Below are 6681 nucleotides of genomic sequence, written 5' to 3' on the forward strand. Positions count from 1 at the left end.
ATTTGTGGAACTAGTGATTGGACTCAGGCTCTTACACTTGCTGGGGAAGCGCTTATTCTACTGAGCCATCTCCCTGGCCCCTGGAGAACATATACTTAACTGAAACAAGTCAGAACCACATGTTAAAATATCATATTTTCTTCTTAGTGTGAGAACCTAAGAAAGAAAATGAAATATGAAGAGTACAATAGATACTGGAAAAAGAAAATGAACTTATTCAAGGAAAGAGTTACTGATTTGAAGAGAAGGATAGGAGAGGGAGTGGGAAAAAGAGATGTATCTATGTGTGTAAGCAGGATATTTTGGACAATTATAGAGTGCATTTCTTCTGGTCTATGGAAAAGAGCAGGTAATTTGTTTTATCTCCATTTTTCAATTATCTGTACTTTTTCACTTCTTAACTTCTGACACACTTATTTCTTCTTCCAGTTTTACATGCACGTATCTGGTAATATGAATAACTGGTTGGAAGACAACACTATGTATTACAACAAATACTGTGAAATTAATATTACATTGTTAAGTGAAATTACTTGTAATCTTTTTCTGTTTTAATACAATTTTGTACTATCTTTATATTTATCTTTTATTTCCTGCCAGTTTTATCCCATGTTTACCAAGGTTTATAGATTAGCCTTCTTATTCCTAATAAGATTGTTTGTATCACTTTTCTCTCCTTCTTGTTATACCATAGAGATTACTGTTTCAAAGTTTCCTTTTTGCATTCCCCATTTCAAAACCTTAAATATTTAATTGTATAACTATAAATCTTTGTTAATCTTTTGATGGTCAATACTCTAAAATTACTACTGAATTTTTTGTACAATTTACAGAGGTCTAGCTCTTACATTTACCACATATTAGTTATAAATCAATACTTAGATTGCCTTAATATTTACATTATAATTAATGGTTTATTTGCTAGAAATGAGGGTGGTACATAACTGGTTGTTATTACATATTTGTAGTTAATTTAATTCAGGCAATGCTATTGTAGCTTTTTCACTTGATTTTAATAGGGTCACATAATAATCATTATTTCTCTGCAACTGAACACTCAGATGCTTCTATAGCATTAACAGTTCTAGAGAACATTGCCAGAAATCTTGATTGCTGAGCTAACTACATTGCTTCCTCCTTTCCCCAAATAAAAACATGATCAAATATTGGGGCTATTAGTTAACCAGGCCTCAAGTATAACCTTGAAAAGAAACTAAAAAAAGTCTCCAGACTATCAACAAAGAAGTTAGAGCATAAGCATCCACAAAGTTCATAAAATGTCAAATAAATGAAAACATGGAGAAAAGGCTACAAGCACCTTCCAAAACCAGAAAATCCACCAGTCAATACAGATGGCACCAAAGGCAGAATAGTGTGTCACAAACCTAAATTACTCAAAAGCATAGTGAAAGAGGTTATAAAACAGCTCAAAGCAATACTCAGTTGTACTATAGAAAATATAATCAAATAATGGAAATAACCATTGTTTGATTAGTTATAGAACACTCAGAAGACACTAACAGAAGGCTATGTGAGCTTTCTAAAGCAAAAAATGAATGGTTAATTCCCTAGAGAATTTGAGTGCACAAAATAGTTTTAATCAGAAGTCTAAGAAATTAAAATCATGATAAAAATATTGGCAGAATGACAGACCAATGTGGGGACATAATTTCAGAACTAGAAGATAATGATGCTTTAAAGTCCAAATACTCGAATACACATTAAAAGCAAGCATGAAAGAAAATTGATTCAGATATAGATATAGATATAGATACAGATATATATTTAAGTATTGCAGAGTCTCACTACACAGTTCAGACTCATGATCCTTCTGCTTTCAAGACTCCTTAGTGCTGGGATTACAGGCATTCACCACTATGCCTAGACTCTGGCCAGCTTGACCCACCCTGGTTGCGGGGCTGGCAAGGCATGTGGTGCCCGGATCAAACCATGATCCCTGTGATTTCCTAAGCTTGCCTAAGCAGGAGCATTAGTCTGCTGAGCTATCTTGTCAGCCCTCCAGTTTTTGTTTGTTTTACTTTGTTTTGTTTTTTAAGTAAAATAACATTTGCTTGAGAATCTTCTTAGAACTAGCTTTTAATAAATCCTTTATCCCAAAACAAATGGGGTTCCTTAATTTGGTCATTATGGAAGAAATAAATCTGAACATATTGACCTAAATGGCATGTAACAGTTTTGGGATAAACAGCCAGGAGTTCAGTACAGTTCTTGAGATGCATGCATTGTCATATTTCCTACTGACTAGGTGGTAGGCTCTTGGGAAAAGTGACTGACTACTTGTAGTTAACTGAAGCCAAGATCAGGACTCAAAAGACAAACTAGTAGCTACCAAAGACACATTTGTACCCAGGAATTTTTCCTCATATTACATTTATTGGATCAGATGACTTTAACTGGTTTACATGGTAAAAAAAGAACAAGGTAATTTGGGGATCTGATGAGTTCCACATAGTTTTCAAATGCAATGTACACTCCAAGTAACTACTTTTTTCATACCTATGATGTTCTCTTAGGTTGAACTATGGTGTCCTTTAGTTGAGAGAAGCTCCTTCAGTGTCTCAGGGCATTTTGAGGGCATTTAATGGTCACTCAGTCTTAGAGGTGTCATTTGGAGTAAAGTAAATGCCTTCACTGTTTGTGGCCATTTGGACCTATTGCAAGTAATTTGGGGGTACTGGCTGATGTGAGAAGAGATTCAGATACATAAAAATTTCCAGGCATTTGTTTTGTCAGCTTGGAGTACTTACTTGATTCAGTTTTCTTTGGTTTAACTTTTTCTTTTTATAACCACTTTTATTATATGATGAGTACCAGATTTTCAACACCATGTAGAAGCTGCATTCCAATTTCATAATTTGAGGCCAGGATTCTTTCATCAAAGGGCTGTGGAGCTGTATGTTCTCTACCATAAGGGTATAATCAAGGTAGGGGCTCTGCATTTAAGATCCAATGGTACACTCAGTTTGCTCAGGGAGCTTCTCACTTCGGGTCAGAAGAATATCCTCTAAAACATTATTTAGTTATGGGATTAAATATATGCGACTGGGGCTGGCCATATAGCTCAGTGGATTAAAGCACCTACAAACAGGAGCAGGGGCCAGGGGTTTGATCCCCAGGCTTGCCATGCCAGCCCTGCCCCTGGAGCACACTGAGATGGCAATTGAGACTGAGCATGGTGGTGCATTCCTGTAATTCCAGCTCTTAGGAGGCTGTAAGCAGTCAGATCACCAAGAGTCTGATCTAGTAGTGAGATGCCGAACAACCAGTAGACCCTTCCCTAAAATAAAAAATATATATATATATATATATATATATATATATATCCTATAGGGACACAGAACTCATCCTTTTTTCCTTTGTTATTGGGATTCATATGAAAATATCTGGGAATTTATGTCAGTCATTTTGGGCTTTCAATCAGTATGAGCCAATATACAGGTGAAGGTACTGAAACTGTTTATCTAACAGAAATGTTTGGATTTGGACACTGTTAAGTGGCTACAGATATTGGGGTGTGTTCAAAGAGTTCTGTTCTAATTAGCCCAGGAATAGAAAGCAATTGGGCAATGTAATGGCTCCCTAAAATATCTTAGTTACAACAATTTTATTGTGATACAAATATATCGGTATAAATGGAAATGGAACATTAATTTTATGCAAATGTATTTTAGATTGTCTGAAGTAAATTTGGCCAGAATAATATCTATAGCTGCTGTTTGCCCTTTTCTAGATTAGTGACAAGAGTGAGCAAGAGCTTTCTGTGCCTTCTGACCATGTAGCCACCTGTGTAATGTTGGTGTGCTTCTTGCTTGGCTTTAAATTTCTCATTTTGGTTAATAGTACTTGGTTCACAGTAAACCATTTTGCAAAATATTTGTCAAAATATATGTTTGCTTTGAATTGTTGGCTGCTTCTTTCTTCTGCAACCTCTATTTCTTAAGAAGAAAAATGAGAAAATTTTATTACAGATTATTAGATCACTGGCATTTTTGTTCTCAGTGAGAAAAAAATTTAAACATTTATTTTTTTCCACTCAGAGCCTTGACTGTTAGATCTATAATCATACGTGTAAACTTTTAAACAAATACATCTAAATTTTAGTACGGTGGAAAATGTCTTAAAGACTAGGGAAAGAGCTGTTCAATTTACTAAAATCTGTCATAAGTTAAGGCAAAAATTGAAGCTTAAGTAAACTCAAATTCAGATTAATTGGAAAAGCTTTGGAGGCTAAAAAACAAGAAGGATCACTGCAAGTCTGATTTGTATAGTGAGACCCTGTAGCCCCTGTAGTAAATACATAACAATGAAATAAAAAACCCAGTAACAGCAAGCTTGCTTTTTAAAATAATTTTATTGAGAAACAAATAGCAATGAGACAGTTTCAAAATTGATTAGTAGCACAGTTTCAATAATTAATACATTGCATATTGTTGTCTTCTTAATCATTATTCATAGTACAAGATACAGACCTGATATCCTGTCCAAACACTATTAGTACAAATCTTTCTTCTCACTGAATTAAGAGAAAGTAGCTGTATATCCATCCTAACTATTTTTAATATACAGATACAAAATGGTCCTTCATTTGTATCCCCCCTTTTTTTTGCTTAGTTCTGTCAGAGAAGGGTATTTCATTGTCATTTAAATATTGTAGGTGCATAAATTCAACAAAATATTCCAATATATGGTACAATAGTCTATAATAGTAGAGAGTTTTCCATAGCACTGGCAATGTCAGAAGTTGTTGACTTGAGCCTTTTACAGCTCAGCATGCTAATAAGAATTTACTTTTTATACTTTGTTTTCATACTTTTCTACTGGATGGCTAAGACAAAGATAAAGTAAGACCTATATAACAAGAAATGTAACTTTTGTATTTGTCACGGTCAAACAAATCTCCTCAGGATTTATCCTGAAACCCTGTACCACAGTTTGTAGATCCTTTGTCAGTGTCAGCCATGTGAATGAGTCATGGCCATTGTTTGGCCAATGGCAAGCTTGCTTTGAAAATGTAATCCTTCTACCTTGCTGGTGGGAATGTAAGACTGTAAAACAATATAGTGTTTTTCATCCTTCTTTGGTCTATAAAAATGACTTTGGATGAGATGAGTTCATGAATGCAACAGAGATATGAATTTTTTTATTAATCTGCTAATCTGTATCTTTTAATTGGAGAGTTGCAGCCATGAATGTTAAGTGATATTGTTAAAGTGTGCTTATTATTTCTTATCATTTTATTATTTTTCTATTGATGATTCCTATATTTTTCTTTTCCTGTAATTTTTATGCTTACACCTTGACTTTACTTGGTGCTTTTATTTCATCTTTTCTTAGCTCTATTGGTTTCACTTTTTTAAGTGAATAAAAAATACTTTTAAAAAAACATTAGGAAAGATAGAATTTCACTAAACAAAAATGATAGGCATTCAACAATGGTTGTCATGCTCCATAATGTTGTCTTCAAATTAATGTAGATTACCAAATATAAGCATGCAAATTTGTCAAAAAATAAAAAGTTATATGAAATTAAAAAGGAGAAATGATTTAAGCATTAACAGCTCCTTTCAATAGACCAGAAGAAATTAGCAGTACAATTATCCAAGTGATCTTATACATATACATAAGTGTATAATAAAGGCAAGACAGAAGTCATCACAATCCCTGACTTAAAATTATACTACAGAGATACTGTGAAAAAAATAGTGTGTCACTGTCAAAACAAAACACAACAAACCAGACTTGTTGGTAAATTAAATAGATTAGAAGATGCAAAAAGAATTCCAAACATACCCTATCAACTGATCTTTGGTTAGTGGACCAAATACCTCCACTGGAAGAATAATAGTCTTTTTAATAAGTAATGCTGGTAAAACTGGCTTTTTTTCACCCCAAATACTAAACCTGTACCTAGGTCCTTCACCATGCACTCAACAAAAATTGAAATTGGTCACAGATCTAAACATTAAAACAGAAAATCTAAATCTGCTGGAAGCAAGAATAGAAATCTTGAACGTGTGGGAGTAGGCAGCGAATTTATGAACAAAGCTCCAGTGGCACCAGAAATTTTACAAATAATCAACTACTGGGAGATAATGGTATGCAGCTTCGACACCAGAGTGAAAAGACAACCCACAGAGTGGAATGATAACTTTGCCAGCTGTTCCATCAACTCAGGAATAATATTTACAATAAATAATAAACTCAAAAACATTCACACTCTCCTAAATTTAAATACTGAATTCAAACATGGGCATCTGAACTAGTAAACTGTCTTTTTTTTGAAATTTTTATTTTTTAATTGTTTTATTTTTTTTATTTTTTTCCCATAATATTATTGATAAACAAATAGCAATGAGACAGTTGGAAATCAAATCGGTAGGACAGTTTCAATAATTAACACACTGCATACATTCTTCCTAGTGGTTAGTTGCTGTATAAAATGCGGACTTGATATCCTATTTACAAACACCATTAGAATAAATCATTCTATTCATTAAGAAAATGTAACTATATATCTATCCAAACCACTTTGAATACACAGATACAATCGTCTGTATACCCTTTTTTCTTAAGTTCCATTATTCGAATATTATAGGTGTGTAAACTCAGCAAAATATTCTAAAAGAGTCCAGTAGCCCATAATAGTATTGGGTCTTCCGC

The 6681-nt window shown here is 33.6% G+C and overlaps 1 pseudogene; it reads left to right on the forward strand.

Moving 5' to 3' along the window:
• Window positions 1–6681, forward strand: part of LOC101568379 — a 45266-nt pseudogene that overhangs the window by 5675 nt on the left and 32910 nt on the right.

This window comes from Octodon degus, unplaced genomic scaffold (assembly GCF_000260255.1).
Source record: "Octodon degus isolate 3935 unplaced genomic scaffold, OctDeg1.0 scaffold00211, whole genome shotgun sequence".
Taxonomy (NCBI): domain Eukaryota; kingdom Metazoa; phylum Chordata; class Mammalia; order Rodentia; family Octodontidae; genus Octodon; species Octodon degus.